We start from the raw sequence: 17,923 nt of genomic DNA on the forward strand, positions 1-17,923 counted from the left end.
CTCACCAGGGAGGCCAGAGTGTCAACTCAGAGCCTAATTGATTAGTCCAGCTAAAGTGTGATGGGACCAGACCCAGAGTGATTGTAGTGAGTCTGGAAAGATAGCCAGGATGACAACTGTGCCCCTTCCCTTCTTTTCCCTCAGTGCTCCCCAGTCCCTACAGCGCTCCACTCAAACATTTATCTGAGAGATGAAGCAGTTATGTTCACTTCTCTGGCATCATTATCACACAACTCGCTGCCTCCTATTCTCTGCATCCCAGGTCCCATGGCCTGATTGACAGCAACTCTTACCTGCAAGGCTACCTCTTAGGCCATCCTATGTTTCATTTGATCTAGCTTCTCTGTCCTCTACTCTGCATCTGGAGAGAAGAGAGAACTCTTTCCATGGCCTCCCACGACCTTCAGGGGAGAGAGGACACTTCCCAGGCTGGTTCGCAGACTCAGTGATTTCACCTCTCTCCAACTCACCAGATCTCAACTCATGGCCCTTCTTGTTCTATTTGCATGTCACCTCCTATACCCATTGGCTTCCCTCCACTCTCCATATGCAAATTCTTTCAAGCCTGAGCTTAGATCTCTTCTATTATACAAAACCAACCTTGACAGCCTCTCCTAGGAAATGGGTAGAAGACCATTCCCCTGGCTCATATAACCTGAACTTGGCCTAGTGCATTCCTCGCAGCTTCTGTTTCATTCCTGAAACAAATGCTAAGTTGATTGGCAGGCCCTTGCCCAGTTCATGGTGGAACTTCTGGGCCTGGCACGAAAAAGGACAGAGGACAAGGAAGTTTGCATCAATTCCACACACAGAATGAGCAGGATCCTACTCCACCCACACCAAAGGTGGAAGGTCACACAGATTGATTGATAGTGTCAGCCACCTTTGTGATGTTGCAATCATCCTCTGCTACAACTTCAGAGACTTCGGTGCAGCCGCCTAAAAATGGTCTGTGGTTTAGCAGAAACATTCAACATTGCTGAGCACCCATGATCCAGGAAACCCAAAAACATTAGAGATGGCATGAATTCCACTAGCTATCTCCATTAATATCAGAATTCATATAGACACTTTCCAGTTAATTAAATAAAGGGCTTTTTGCAGGCTGGACAGTGCAGCAAAACATTTTACCTGGAGGAGGGTTGGAATGAGGTACCCAACAAATCCCAAAGGCCAAAGATCATGTTCAACACCCTAGCTTCACAAGGAAAGAAAAGAGTTTCTGGGGGCAGTTGTGGCATTAGGCTTTGAAGTGTAGAGCTTTTGGACAAGTTCTAAGGTTTGATGGAGAGGATAGATGGAGAATCAGAGATGGAAGACTACAGATGAAACCCCAGTGAAGAGAGCACAGGTCAGTGTATATGAGCACTGAAAGACAAGTAAGCAGGGCCACTGAAATTCTCCAGACCATTTATAGATGATGGAAACGAGGTCTGAAAATGGGGGACAGGTCAACAGTCCTGTAAGCAATGTCAGAAGCAGAACCCATTCCTGAATCAGAAACCAGAACCTCTCTCTCTCTCTCTCTTCCTCCTCCCCTCCCTCCTTTCCTCTGTCTGTTTTTCTCTTCCTACTTCCCTCCTTCCCTCCACCCATCAATTTCAATGTCTCTTTTGTAGATGAAATACAGGAAAGAAATAGATTTGGGGCATTTAAAATAATTCCAGAACCTTCTATAATTGGCAACTATATTTTTCATTGGGAAGTCACATGCCATTTTTCTTACTTTATGTCTTCTGAGTCTATCTGGGAAGGTAACCATCATTATGATATCTTACAGAGAAGGCAAGTGGCTGAGGGAATAGAATGATTTACTGAAGGTCACAGAGAGCTAACAAGAAGAGGAGGCAGGGCTTTGGAGTGCACCTCATCTGATACTGTGCAATTAAACTCAGGGATGCTGCTCATTTTCTAGAAGAAATGAGGTAAAAGAGAGCATGTGCTTGTGTTGAGTACTTTGCGGGTCATGGGAAGGTTTTTATTTTCTGCAAAGCTATTACTTTTCTCTAAGTGTTCAGCATCAACTGTGAGTTTGATGTCAACAGTCATATGCTACAAATGAGGAAACTGAGGCAAAAGGGGAGTCTAGCACCCCAGCTTGCAGTCCTCTTAGGATCTGGGTTCAGTCATAGGTTTTTCTGAAGCCTGTTTATACGGCTTCCCATTTGATGAAAGCTGTTAAAAGAGTTAAGCGGGAGGAACAGAAATACATTCTAAATCTAACATACCCTATCTGAAATGCTCAGCAAATGTTATATGAAAGCCATCTAGTGGCCAGACTACAACAATTCTAAAGTGTCTCTTGAAAAGAAATGGACATTCTGGGACAAAGTTTGTGACTATGTTCCCTTTCACTCTGCTTCAGCAGGCTGACCCTAAATGATGCACAGCAGACCAGCAAGTATCCCTCAAGCTTGCTGCTGCACCCTGAGACAGGAAGGTCCCTGGGACAGGTTTTGTAGCACCTCTCCCAGGACAGGTGGTCAGATTGCTGATAAAGCCCATTCTCTCACTCAGCACCATTTACCATCAGTTGTGGGGCCACAAGGGAGCAGGGGCAGAGGCCCTGCCCTCATGGAGCACGGAGTCTAGAGAGAAAAGACGTGTGTACAGGCAATGACACAGCACAGTCTGCCAGTCACAACAGGTACAGAGTGTCAGGGAAGCACGTGAAAGGACCAGGGAAGGCTCCAGAGATGATGGAGCCTTGGTACTGGGCCACAAAAAAAGAAGAAGAAAGTGAGAAACAGATACTTTCTGCAAAGACACCAGCATGGACAAATGCAGAAGTGCAAACAAGCAGGGAAGAGCTGAACACCAGGCCTGGCTCTTTTCAGAGATGACAGTTCCCTCGGCAGTGAAATCAAACTGTACGGATTTGGTCAGGCTCATCGAATACATCTGGCGTTACAGAGCAGAGTTGAACTGAAATACTTGCAGCTCACAAAGAACCCACAGTGTGTGCAGCGTTTAAAGAACTCCTCATTTTTGGCCAATGTCCCTTTGCACTATCAGACGCTTGGTCCACTCTGTGCTGCACAGAACAACTGTTTGAAGAGGATGGAGCATCGCCTTCCATGGCAAAGCTCTTGACCTTCAGCAGATATAAACAAGGAGGACACTCAGTGTTTACCCCCATAAAGCCCTCTTTATATTGCCCAGGTGTCTCTGGAACAAGACAGTACTCCAGCCATGACTCACTGACTAATCTTTCCACTTTTTCCATAGGTGATATCTATGTAATGCCTTACTAATCTGAGGCTTTTTCTTTAGAAAATGATGCTTTTCTTAAAATGACATTAGTCATCAGGATTTAAGATCCTTCCCCAAGTGTATCCTCTACCATAATATTTGGTTGTTATAAGAGCCTAGCAAACTCTAAGGGTTGCTAGAATCTCATTCTGTAGACGAGAGAAGTCCCAACAAGGTAGGAGCAATTCAAGGTCATACAACAGGTGTATGATGAAACCAGAGTTCAGACCCACTTCTGACTCCAGAATCTTGTCCTCTTTCCTCTACACTACAGTGTACCATCTCCCTATAATATATTGCCCTCGTTGTGGTATAAATCCCCAGATGAAATGCTGGCCAGATCACATCCTCGTGGGTAACATAACAACATCATAAATTAAAAGCCCAATTAAAGAACATACCCTTTTAACTGGGTCTTACCACAGTCCCCTGAGGCTAGGATATAAAAAGAGAATCCATTCACAGTCAGTGGCTACCCATCCTGGAAATTCTTCAGAAATCTGCTCAACTCTATGACGAGGTTTTAATGCAAACTACTCATCTAACACATGTGTTCTTCCCATCGGGTCTTCTGGGGTTCTGCTCCCCAACAAACTGGGTTAAGTGGTGTGCCAAAAGCTCCAGCCCTCTCCCTGGCCCAAAGATGCAGTTAACAGTCCATTATATAGTGTACATACCTCAAGTGAATTTAGGGTTTAAAATAAACTTAATATTAAGAGCATTGGAACCCAGTGGAAAACATTGCCTGCTAGTTTATATTAGGGATTGAAGTGGGGTGCTTTTCTCTAGCTGTCTAAAAGTGGGGTGGTTTTTCAGTGGCCAAGGGCCAGAGGGTGTCTCTGAGCACCATCCAGCTTTTGTTTTGCTGGCATCAGGGAAGGAAGAGAAAGTAGGTGAGGAGAATGTAAGAGGCTCTCTTCTCAACACTGGCTGAAAATTTTATTTCTGTTACCATCCGATCCCCCAACAACCAAAGCATCTTATCTATAGCACAGTAAACTCCAGGGGTACTCCTTGGTTCCCAAAGCTTAAGAGTTGCTACTATCTTGTCTAAATATCCCCTGCAGTGGTTGTGTTTAAAGCTGGTTTTACATATAAAGAGCTGTTGTGTGTTATGGTCCCTGTTTGTGCCACAGCTGAACTACACTGCACCCCACCCCTAAAAGAGATGGTCTCTGAGTCAGACTGCCCCACATAGAACAGAGACCATAGCCCGCTCCATCTCAACCAGGTCTTCTCTTGAGCTTGCCCTGGGTTCAGTGGCTCAAAGGACCTGAACAGACAAGTCTAAATGAGCCCCTAGGGAACCACCTAATTCACCCAGTCACATCAGTGTTCCTTCTTATCCTCTCAAGACTTGCCCACATGTGGGGCAAGATCAGAGGACAGAGATATCTGGGAGAAAATAGAGAAAGATAAAAACACATTTCGCGGCAGAATCCCCACTTAGTAATAGAAAGCCATCCAACTAGCATCCACGCTTCCAGAAACGTCACTGCCACAAAGGAGAGAGTTTTACAGCTGGTGACCCCAGAGCGTTCTCACCTACCTGTCTGCCACTGCAGGGCTCTCTCTCACCTCCTAGGGCCCAGTTCCAGCTCTGGTCCCACTCTGTTCTTCTCACCTTCTCCAGCAGCCAACACTGGCAGCGACTGTGGGCGGACCAAGGAGTCCGCGGCACCTGCGAGCTATGTCTCAGGTCTCCACTGTGAGGCTGCCTGGAGGAGGAGCAAGCGGATGCTGCCCTCACCGCCGTCGCCGCCGCCGCCGCCGCCGCTGCCACTGCCGCCTTGGTACTGATGCGGTTGCTATGGTTATGGAACTCCGCAGCTGCCCCCTCTTGGTGCAACAGCTGCCCGGCCACCGCGGCCTCCTGGCAGCCCCAGCTAAGGTGCCCGAGGCAAGGTTGTGAATGTGGTTAAGGGAATTCTTCCCCTGCCTAAGAGAAGAATGGGAGCCTGCACTTGAGCCCTGGCTGGGTCTCCGATCTCTGCTCACCTCAGCGCCCTTGCGCTTCTCCTTCCCCCACCGGGACCTGAGGCCAGACTCCAACACCACACAGCGCGCGCTCAAGGCCTAGAGAGCCCTCCCTGCTGCTCGGCTCCGCTCCTGCAGCCTCTGCGCAGGGCGGCAGGCTGTGCGACTGGCTGGGAGGTGCCGCTCCTGTCCCCCACCCTTGTCCGCCAGAAGAGCCTAGACGCACCAGGCTGCCCTGAGGCCAAACCCCGCCTGCTCGCAGGCTCTCTTGCCAGCCAGCCCGGCCTGTGGAGGGCGCAAGATGCTGGGCCGGAGAAGTCCGGCCCCATCCAGCCCAAGCTGGCCAGGAGCATGCTCAGTCCCCACGCTGGGACTGTCCTCCAGAGCCAAGACTGAGATGCAGCTGGAAGAAAAGGGTTCTTTTCAGACCCCAGGGGACAGGGCTATTAAACTTGGGAGAAGTCAGGAGAGGCAACAAGTACACGCTGAAATGCTGAAAGTGCCCAGTGACCCATACCACCACTACTAAATATTCAATGGTCCTTAGTCAACAGCTCACCCATCATCTGCAGATGTTCTTCATGTTAGACACTGGGGGTTTAGAGTTGTGCCAGTTTGGTCTACGGAAAGATGTGAACAATCGAAGACATAAGCCAACTCCCATCTACTGGCCATTCTTCAGCGGGCAGTTTACCTGGGAATGCATCATCTCACCATGACTGTTCGTATGTCCTACTTGTTACAGGTGACAGATCAGCTGTAACGGTGGAACCAGTGCTGTGACTTGGAAGCTCAGTGTTTAGTAGACTAGGCTGCACTAACTCACAGCAACCTGAAAGTCCGATTGTAGCAAGCGGGCAGTGAGGGGAAGACACTTGCGAGAAAGTGGGGGTACAATCAAGGGTGGTGGTGATGAATGGGGAAGATCAATCCAGATTGAAAGGGGCAGGCAGAAGCCCTCAAACTAGACAGACAGGACAGTTGCATTTTTATTTTTTGTTTGTTTTCTTGCTTGTTTTTAACTACAGGGGACATCCAGTAAGGCTAGAGAGGGCAAAGGAAGCAGAAGGAGCCAGGGAAGGTGAGACACCAGCTAAGTTCACACCAAAGACAGGGGGAGCCAAGAGAAAGGGTTAGACTTGACCTTGAACACAGTGCGGGCACTGAAGACATTTAAGCAAGGGAAAGGCTAGGCCATCACACGAAGAAGATTGCCTGCTTGGCTACTGTGGCCGTGAGTGTTAAGCTGTCACGGTGTTACCCTGAAGGGTCTGTTGACACAGAGACCAGAGCAAATGTCCCATCTGCTTTGCTTATGCTTCCCCACAGCATCTAGCCAAGGCTGGAACAATGCATACCCGAGTAAATACTGGAAGAATGGCTAATAAAGGGATATTTATTTCTCCATCAGGGAAAATGCTTGCCTTTCTTTTGCAAATATTTGTCCTTGAAATATGATGTAAATCAAATGACATTTATTTTGCATTTCAGGTCTGTGTAACCTTACTTTTGAAAGTCAAAGCAAGCCTCCAATGTTTTTTTTTTTTCTCTGCACTTATTGGTCTCCAGCAGAGCAGGTATGCTGGGATTATTGTTCCTTTGTATTGGAACATGCCTCAGGCACCTGGATTAGAAAGCTCTATGCTAGGTTAAATGGGAAAAAAAGCAGAGTGCAGAATAATGTTTCAAACAGCATAGCTCTCCTGAATCAAGGAGAGAAACCATCAGGCAAAGTTGTATTTTTTTTTTTTTTTTTTGTCTTGTATTGGCATAGAAATACACTTCGGGGAGGGGCCAGGTAAGAAACTTGGAGAAACAGCCAAGGCCAGTAAGGGAGAGAACTGAGTGGATTTGGAGTGGGAATGAGACTTTCAAGGTACTCATCTGTAAAACACATTTTCACAGTGAGAGAGAGAAGATCGCATATAATTTAGCCTACTCTTAAACTTTTTATGTTGCCAAAGTTGGTCTTGAACTCCTGTCTCTATCTCCCAAGGGCTGGGATTACAGGCTTATGTCACCAGGCTTGTATTCTGTAAAACTGCTTTTAATTTTTGAGGCAACATAATTACATAGATTGTGTGTGCACGTGTAATCTGTTACATTTTAGAATCAGATATACCACCAAACCCACTTTCTGTTCCCTTTGTGGCAAACCGACACTATGGATTATTTCTATGAATCTCTTCCTCTTAAAGCCCTACTTGTGGATCAGCCATCATGATATTCATCAGTCTTTTGGCTGAAGTGATAGCATCTGGGTCCAGCCATCCTCTGTATTATACCCTCCTTGTAGCTGGGCTCATCCACTTCTTAGATGGTGCATTTGCTTAAATTGTTAGCTTGACACAATCTAGGAACACCTGTGAAGAGAATATCAATGGAGTGGGTATTATCTTGATTATGTTAACCATGGTGGGAGACCTGTTCACTGTGGGTGGCACCATTGCCTAGGCAGAAGGACATTAATTTTTCCCAGCTACGGAGTGTAGATGATTTTATCCACTCCCTCAAGCTCTTGTTCCTTCTTCCATGCTATCATGGACCATAACACAGAACTCTGAGCTAAAATAAGCCCTTTGTCCCCTAAGCTGTTTTTGCCTGGGTATTTTATCAAAGCAACAAGAGATAAAGATAAGATAATTCCCAAGCCCAGAAAAACTAGACAATGCAAATAGCCTCTAAGGAAAAGTTGCACCAAAATCCACACTGAGGCTCACTAAAAATTAATCTAAAGCAGAAATTACAGATGCTGCTAATTGGCCTTCTCAGAGAATGAGTCCTACCCATCAAATCATAGAAGACAGAGACCCCCGAGTCTCCTAGGCACCCTTCTCTTTGCTTCTCTCACCTAATAGCATCTCATTAAACACAAGCTTGCCAGTTCCACAATATGTGTATCTTTCAAAATCATCTATGGAGGAGGCCAATGAGAATTCTAAATCTAGTTCATCAGGGACTTTGGTTATAAAAAAAAAAATTAGAAAAACGTGTATAGCCTTAGCTTTATGTTTAGAGGTAACCAGTCATATTGGATAGAGGGAGATTGATTCCATAACAGGTATTGAGTTACCCAGTCCCAGGGCTGATGAAGAATTAGATGATAGTAACTGTCCCTTTGAAGGTGTGAGCATCAAAATATGCAGTCTGGGATATAAGAGACCAACACTTTCCCTGAAGTTGACTCTGGGGTTCAGGTCATGATTTTCTCCCTTAAAGAAGCAAAGGGGGCTTGAGATTCTTGTTGGTGAGCAAAGACTCCATGAAGAACAGCCAGCATCCCTGGTTGGGAGGCAAGTTTTCAATAGTGACACCCTGTGGTACTGAGAAGTAAATGTCATGAAGAGCTCTCAGACAACACACTATACATGTATGGAGAGAGCCAGAAGGCCTTTTCTTGGAAATGAACAAGCCTCATGATTTCAGGCTAGGCTGGGGGGAACAGGATCCCCACACACAAAAAAGAGAGAAGCTTCTGGAATGATTATTTTATGTATATGAGTGTTCTACCTGCACATATGTATGTGTACTGCATGCATGCTTGGTGCCTACAAAAGCCAAAAGTAGGCTTCAGATGCCCTGAAACTGGAGTTAAGGTTGGTAGTGAACCACCATTGAGGTGCTAGGAACTGAGCCTGGTCCTCTGTGAGAGCAGCCAGTGCTTTTAACCATTGGGCCATCTCTGTTGTGTTTGTGAGTGGAATTCTTACGTAAATAGTCTCTGTTTTATCCTTCTTTCTCCAACTTATACCACAGTATGGAGAACATACAAATGATATTTCAGATATTTAAAACAATATTTGAATAGATTTAAGATTAGTTTTTATTCCAATGTGGTTTTCTTGCTTGCCAATACAAGTAGGCTAATTTTAAAAGCCTCTCTGTCTTTATGACAGTCGTGCAGTGGCTATATCTGAACAATTGACTAAAAGATGAAAGGATGCCTATGTTCCTCTTGGCTTGTTTGGCATGGATTTGGGCTGGAACCTAGGAGATGTAACTCTGTTAAGCTTAAGCTTTGGGGGAGCTCTTGGTCCACATAACAGTTCAACCCAGTGCTGTGGGATGGTCTGTATGTCAAATTGCTCTGATTGGTCAATAAATAAAACACTGATTGGCCAGTGGCCAGGCAGGAAGTAGGTGGGACAAGGAGAGAGGAGAATTCTGGGAAGCAGAAGGCTGAGAGAGAGAGACACTGCCAGCCCCGCCATGACAAGAAGCATGTGAAGACACCGGTAAGCCACCAGCCATGTGGCAAGGTATAGATTTATGGAAATGGATTAACTTAAGATATAAGAACAGTTAGCAAGAAGCCTGCCACGGCCATACAGTTTATAAGCAATATAATTCTCTGTGTTTACTTGGTTGGGTCTGAGCGGCTGTGGGACTGGCAGGTGAGAAAGATTTGTCCTGACTGTGGGCAAAGCAGGAAAACTCTAGCTACAACCCAGAAATCTGCTTTTAAAATGATGATGTATTTATTTTTGCCTTATGTTTGTAAGGGCTTTACCTGTATGTGTGTATATGCACCATGTTTGTTCCTGATGCCCACAGAGCCTGAGGAGGGCTTCAGATCCTCTGAAACTGGAGTTACAGATATCTATGTGTCTGCCACTGGAACTGAACTGGTCTTCTGCAAAGTTAAGTGCTCTTAACTGCCGAGCCATCTCTACAGTCTTGAATCCACATTGTTTTAAGCGCATGCTACAATCCATGCTTTCTCTGGAGTACATGTAACAGTAACCATAGCTAGCACATGGGAGAATGTTTCCTGGGCACTAGCACTGTCCCAGATACTGTGTCTAACCTTGTGGAGCCATTACAGTAATTCTGGGATAGCCCTGTGATGAGTAAACTGAAGCAAAATGGTAGACTTAGTTGAGTTCCTGCAAGTATGGTAGTTAGGTCAGGAATTGGATTGTGAGTCCTTGCTCCTTCCCATAGCATAAGCACCTTAGGGTGCCTCCTGGGCTTTGCTTCCATTTTCAATGGAGTTTCTATTCATACATTGTCCAGGTGTCTTATCAGCATTCTGCAACACAGTGCTTTCAACCACAGCATTCTTAGGAGTTGCATCCAGGCGAACCTTAGCCCCAAGGGGCCATAGGACTGTACGACGCCTATATACACTGTAGTACACCTAGCAGTATTCCAGACACCAACCTACTATATGCTGGGAGAATTTCCATCCGCTCATCCTGACCCATCTCCAGAAACTGAAAATTGTCCCATAAATCTAACTGGGCCCTCACTTACAGTTCAAAGAACAAAAGTGATGTGTCACCTCCCATATGTATAGAAAGTAGGTCTAACAACAGCACATCTGCATATAAGCATCTTCTGTTGTATCTACATGACTGAAAACAAAATGCTAAATAAAAGCAGCCAGCAGGGTTCATTCAGAGCAGGCCGGTTAGACTCCTGAAATCCTCTCTGATGCTCCAAATAGCAATGACACATTGGACTACATCCTACTTAGATTTTTTTCCCACCAACTTGATGCAAGCAGTGTTCAACGGGGAAGAGAGAATTTCAATGGAGAAAATGTCCCTATTAGATTATCCCCTGGAAAAGTTTGTGGTGGCATTTTCTTTATTAATGACTAATGTAGGAGGGTCCAACTCACTGTGATCCTTGGAGCTATAAGAAAGCAGGCTGAGCAAGTCTGTAAGCAGCATATCTCCATGGTCTCTACTTCAGTTCCTGCTGCCTCCAAGCTCCTGCCTGAAGTCCTTAATCTGACTTCCTTTCATGATGGACTACAACTGAACACTGAAGCAATTCCCCGAGTTGTTTTCAGTCAGGGTGGTTATTACAGCAGTGAAAAGCAAACAAAGACAGACTATGAAGGTTGATGAAATGTGCTCATTTTATATCACTGAGACTTGAGTTTACCTGTATATGTGTCTTGGAGTACCCCATTTGACTAAGGTTAACAGAGAAACAGACTTCTAACCACCAGTCAATTATCCCCAAAGCACACTCAGATATCCCATGACCACAGCATGCAATAGATTCCACGGTTTACCATCTAATCATTCCACAGAAGAGGAAACTGAAGCACAGCTGGCTATAGAGCTATTCTAAGTCAAAAAGTGTGGCCTCAGCATCTATATACTTGACCCCCATTCTGATACACCTTAGTAAATGTCTGTGTACTGGATGACTGATAAAATTCAAAGCACATGACATGAATTTATCACCCTTACTGATGTCCATTGCTTTACAGTTGAGAATGCTTCAGTAACAAAAACAAGACAGGTTAGTTGGAACCAAATCTTTTGTATCTTTGAGAATATCTGCGACTTTGAAAACCAAAGAGAGGTTTCTTTTTGAGCAGTGAGCTCCATTAAAAACAAACATCTTAAGTATGAGCTAATGATATTATTTGCAACTCCATAAATAAAATCATATATATATATATATTCCAAGATTGATGAATCATTCCATTAATGATGGTAGCACTTTGGGGACAAATTCTTCCTTTTATAAAGAACATAGCCTTGGGAATATTCCAGGGCAGTTTCACTTCTGATTGAAGCATTTGAGACTTCAATAATGTTTCTGCCTGCAGAAACTCCAGGCCCTGTTCCAAGCCATATCCTCAGTGAGTTATAAAGAAGGGGTAAGGTTTATTATGAGCCTGATGTTTCCTTTCTCTTTATTTCTGAGACTTGTTTCTTCCACTTTGTAATTGAATATGAACCCTTTTCCTGTAGGTGGTCCAGGACTTTAAAGGTAACCCTGGCATACAACTGCCCTACCAGGAAGTCGGCACCTGACAGGCTCCTGGCATATCCACAAACCATTCCTCCCTGACTCTGCAATCTTATTTTGTCCTCTAAGTTGCAAGGAATTTTATAGTTCACCATAAGTGATAAAAACAACTTTCCAGGGATAATGCAAGGGTCTCACATTTTATGGAGCTCCACATCTGCTAGTAAAGTGCTCAGTGATCCTCCAGCCTTGTTTCCTCAACCCTATAATGGGCAGTTCTATTCAGACTCCTGCTAAGTCCCTGCTATTGGATATTCTGCTTGTCACTATCTTACTATCCCCTTCCTACCTCATGCTTTATTGCCTGGAGTGAAAGCACTCCAAGTTCAACACAAAATTCAGCTTAAATCTGTTATTCTCATTTGATGTCACCTTTTCTTCTCTCGCCCAAATATAACCAAGTGCATGTTCTAATGTCTTAAGAAGATGTTTAATCACTAAACAGACCAAATATATGAAAGAGTATACACACCCGCAAGATTTCTCACACTTCCACACTCCTCTGAATATTGTACTTTTATTTTGTGTGTCATGTAGAATATATTTTGGAGTTACATTATATGTGTACTTTAAAAGCCTTTGCTTTCTTCTTTTTCCCTACCTGTGTTTCTGAGAGTCAGTCAGGCTGCAATGTTAACAACTCTCTCACTGTTCTCCCTGCATAATATTCCATTCTGAAGATCTTGCATAACTCACTTAAGAGTTTCTGCAGCCAAGGGACATTTGGGCTCCATGTGTGTACACCAGGGCCCCCTGTGTCATTGGAAATGCTATTTTAGTGTATGCCTAATGGCTCATCATCTATTCTTAGGAAGGCAGTTGCTGAGCTAAGGGAACACATGCATGTCCCCATGTACTGGCTAATTCCACATTGATTTTACAATTGTATTATTTTACACTCTCATCAGTAGGAGCATGGATCCCCATAGCACTGTGTCCTTCTCATACCTGATATGACCAGGCTCTGATTTTTTTTTTTAGTCCAATGTATGTAAAACGCATTTTGATTGAGATATTTAGTGGTTGTTTTTTCTTATTATTATTTCTGATTATAAATGATACCAGGTCTTTATCTTCACTTTCTGGTCATTCATGCTTCCTGTTCTCTAAAATGCTGATTCTTATTTTTGGATCGTTTGTCCTTTGGTTGTAGATCTATAGGAATTCCTCCTATATTGTTAGGATGACTTAGGTTTAGGTGTTCAAATACCTTCTCAGAACACTAGCTCTTGTTTGTCCACATTTCCATGCTTTCTTTTTTGTTGTTTGTTTGTTTTTACATCTGGATCAAAGTTTCCCCTCTCTCCTCTCTTCCCAGTCCCTCCCCTGACTCCCACCCTGCATCCACTCCTCCTCCTTTGTTTCTCTTTAGAAAAGGAAGGACTACCCATGGATATCAGCCAGCCATGGTACATCAAATTGCTGGACCAGGCAAACTGGTAGGAGGAAACTAGGAAGAAATGGTCCCTAAGCCAGCAACAGTCAGAGACAACCCCTGCTCCATGGTCTCTGAATGAGTGAGCCTTTTGGTATTGTTAAAGCCATCCTTGTGTATTTTGTCCTGGCTTTCTTTGTTTATGTCAAGGCTTCTTGAGACCACTTTCTATATTCAGAATGTTAAGATCCCATACACTTACATTACATATGTGTGTGTGCACAGTTACATATACTCATATTATCCATAAGCCTTTGCCTTTAAAATCTTCTCTCCCATCAAGCAGCCCTTCCCATTGTGAGACCATCCTACTGACTCTCACCAGCCCTGTAAGGGGTCAGGTTTTCTGACACAAGGAGGCTGAGTCAGGGATCACTGTTTTCTCCATTAGCATTAAGTAGTCTTCCTTCTGGAAAGATGCTACCCCTCATGACACTCCAGTTTTATACTGGGCTCTGCTGTCTAGTGGGATATTCTCACATACCTGGCTCTTCTTTGGAGTACATCTGTTATTCTCGACCATTCAGAATAGCAGGGATTCTGGAAAGAGAGTATTTCTCTATATTGTTATAAAAGACTTTGTGAGGTTTCATGCTGCTCTGTTTTTTGTTCATTAGAATTTTATTGAATCTACAAAGTATTTAGTGGTGACTATCATGTTTACGAAAATAACCATATGTGTATGTATGTGTGTGTGTGTATATATATGTTATATTATATATATGTGGTTATATATAGCGTATATATTAGACTCCTGTAGACTCCTACATAATAATATAATTTTCTGCTTTATCCATTTGTTTTTTGTTTGTTTGTTTGTTTTTTTTTTTTTTTGGCTTTTCGAGACAGGGTTTCTCTGTGTAGCTTTGCACCTTTCCTGGATCTCACTCTGGAGCCCATGCTAACCTTGAACTCATACAGATCCACCCACCTCTGCCTCCCAGTCTGGATTAAAGCATGCAACACCACTGCCCAGCTCATTTGGTTATTTTTTGTTTCAATCTAGGAACATATATATATATATATATATAATATATATATATATGTGTGTGTGTGTGTGTGTGTGTGTGTGTGTGTGTGTGTGTGTGTATATGTTATGACATTTAGTAAGTTTTTATTAGTACACAAAAGGGGGTTCTTACTTCATTTTTATAGCTCCTTCTCACTTCTCTCCCTATCCCCCACTCTCTCCTTGTCACCTCCCCACACTTTGCTGCATGTCTCATGTATTCTGTTAACGTTTTTCCTCCCCACAGACTCTTTCTCTCCTCTTGCATTCCACCATCACCACAGACAAATGTAAAAATCTTGGCTCTGCATCTACCAGGAAATGCACAGTGTTTATCTTCCTGAGTCTGGGTTGCTTCTCCCAACATCATTTCCTCTTCTGTGACTTCTGCTTTAAAAAAAAAAAAAAATGTCCCTTTAAAAATATAACTTTCTAACCATTGATGGGTGAAATGCAATTGCAGGGAGCATTTGTTTTTTATTGACTGTTTTCTGAATTTGTTTGGGTTTCTATAAAATGCCACAAACTAATTGGCTTATAAAAAACAAATTTTTTTTTTTTAGCAATTATAGAATCTAGAAAATCGATCAAGGTGCTTGCAGCTGATGCCATGTAAGGGCTCTCTGCTTCCATGACAGAGCCTCCTAGCTCACCACTCACAGTATGAGATGCAAACAAGCTCCCCCTGGCTTCTATGACTAGAGTAAGCCCATGCGTGCAGCCATCACCCCTCAAATCTCCCCTAACTAACACCAAACACATTGGGGATTATGTTTCAACATATGATTTTTGGGGAGGGAGCACTTGGAGTGTATCCATCATTTCCCTATAATGCAATACTGATTCTTCCAATTTCTTCATTGATTCATTAGGTTTACTATGGGTGCAGTAGTGGTATCTGCAAATAATTACAGTTGTGAATATTTTTGTACTTTATACAAATCATTTATTTTCCATGCCATTGTTCCCTTGCTGAGTATAAAACAGAGAAATTAATAGTGTGTGATCTTAACTTAATCTCCCTTTAAAGAGAATGCTTGCCAGTGATTCAATATTGTATATACGATTTATTTTACTGGTAGATAATTACTAATTATCAACTAAAGTACATTTATTTTACCTTTACAATAGTAAGTTTTGAAACTCTTTTTAGTTTTACTAAATATTCCCTTCTATATCTATTAAGATAAGGGGGCTATTTCTCCTCACTACATTAATATAATAAATTATATTAATGAGTTCTGTAATGTTAATATACATTTACACTCCTGGAAGATGTCTCTCTTGAAAATGTACCATAATTTTACACTTTTTTTGTTCTCACTACCAGGACTGTATGTAGAAATATTTTATGTGTATGAATAAGATTCAAGCATAATTTCACTTTGTTCTACCAAACTTGTCTGGGTGTGGAATTGGTTATACCAGACACTTTACACCAAGTTGTACCACCATCCCTGTGGTTCATTTCTTTTAAGTGTTGAGCAATGTATTCATGATGTCTGATTCCTGAATACTTCTGTGAAATCACTGTGAGCCTAACATTTTCTTGGCAAGAGGACTGTTCATCAGTGATTCAGTTGCTAAACGGAAGAATAAAGTCACTAAATGAAATTTCAGAGATGAAACAGCTCCTTTGAATTGAAATAACTAGAGCCCATTTATAAGCCAAGAAGAAAGACCCACAAAGGATTGCTGGGGATAAAGGAGAGAGGAAGAAGGAAGCACAGGGAGGTCCTCAAATGGCAGGAGATGAGAGGATGGTTTCAGTGCCCTAAGCCAGGGTGGGAAGATTCATCTCAGAAAGAGGAACCACCTCTACTCTGCAGAGACTGGGAAGAAGGAAGAGTTGTTTCTTATCAGACATAGGACAGAAAGCAGAAATATTCTTGCTTGATGGGACATTTTATTTGGGGGATAGATTGGCAGATAGATAATAGGTGGATAGATAGGAGACGGATAAATAGATGATAGAATAGATAGATAGATAGAGAGATAGATAGAGATAGATAGATAGAGTGTATGCTGAGTAAAATGGGGAATAAGATCTGGTATTTAAAAATATGGGACTCCAGAATGGTGTGGTTTGTTGTGAGAGGACAAAGGCAGACCATGGGTGGTAGCTTGGATTCCAGAGGGGCTATAGCATCTGTAGGTGAAGACACTTTGAGATTTTAAAATTAAGGGAAATGTTAAGATGTTGGCAAGAGACAGAACATGAGTAACTGGGAAGTGGTAAGAGAACTGGGATTGGAGATGATGAAGACAAAATTTAAAGACCCCTAAATAGTGGGAAAGAAAGATGAAGCTTAGAGACAGGCACGAAGCGACGTGGGGTGCTATGAAACATCCTCTGGATATTACATGTGTTGCACGCCTGGACCCACAGCAGCTGTGACTGCCTGCACCATGAAATTTGAAGGGGTATAATTAGGAATAAAAAAGGAGGTTATCAGGAGTATGGTAGAAGAAGGTAGAAGAGAAGAGTGTGGGGAATATGGCAACAATTCATTATGTATGTGTATATGTATATGTAATTGTCAAATACTAAAAAGGAAAGTTAAAACAGATTGTCCATAGTACCAGAACAACAATAGGCAGGCAACCAGAAAAAAAATAAAAATAAAAATAAATAAAAAAAAGACGTTGAGGAGGTTAACAGGTGGGGTTCAGTCAGTAAAATATACTTTCTTTGCAAGTGTGAAGATCTATGTTTGAGCCACAGCACCCATGAAAAAGCTGGGACCGTGGCATATGCCTGCAGTCCCAGAAATGGGAGGAAATGGAAACAGGAAGCTCCCTGAAGCTCAATGATCAGGCAGTCCAACCAAATCAGCAAGCTCCACACTCAGTGAGAGATCCTGCCGCAACAGCTAATGGAAATCAATTGAGGAATGCACTCAGTGCTGACCTCTGGTCTTTACACACACACACACACACACACACACACACACACACACACACACACACACACACACACACACACACACCTGCACACCTGCACACCTGTACATACACACATATACAAACAAAAAAGAAGAGGTTAAATTCATGCATATATGATTGAAAGTTCTTGGTTTAGGGTTGGCTTAGATGTAGGGTCAATCCTGAGTGACATCATAGGAAAGGAGACAGAGGAGTTTTCGTGGAAAATCATGATGGAGCCAATGCTGTGTGAACAAATTGCACCCTTATGATCTTCCCCTCAGGACATTATAGAATTCACATACTTGTATAATGTAATCATCATCACAGCACAATGAAAGGGGACCTACCACTCTTAGAGACAAAAAAGCTGATCCCCAGAGAAGCACAGCACCAGGCTCACTTTGCACATTTCTGACATCATGTGATCCCAGGTCTTTCTGACCCTAGGATCTCTACTCTTAACCATGATCCCACACTATTAGAAAAGTCAGGGACTGGGGTGTTTAATTCACAACACATGCAAATCTTCCAGAGTAAGAGTAGGA

This window comes from Peromyscus leucopus, chromosome 20 (genome assembly GCF_004664715.2).
Source record: "Peromyscus leucopus breed LL Stock chromosome 20, UCI_PerLeu_2.1, whole genome shotgun sequence".
Classification (NCBI taxonomy): domain Eukaryota; kingdom Metazoa; phylum Chordata; class Mammalia; order Rodentia; family Cricetidae; genus Peromyscus; species Peromyscus leucopus.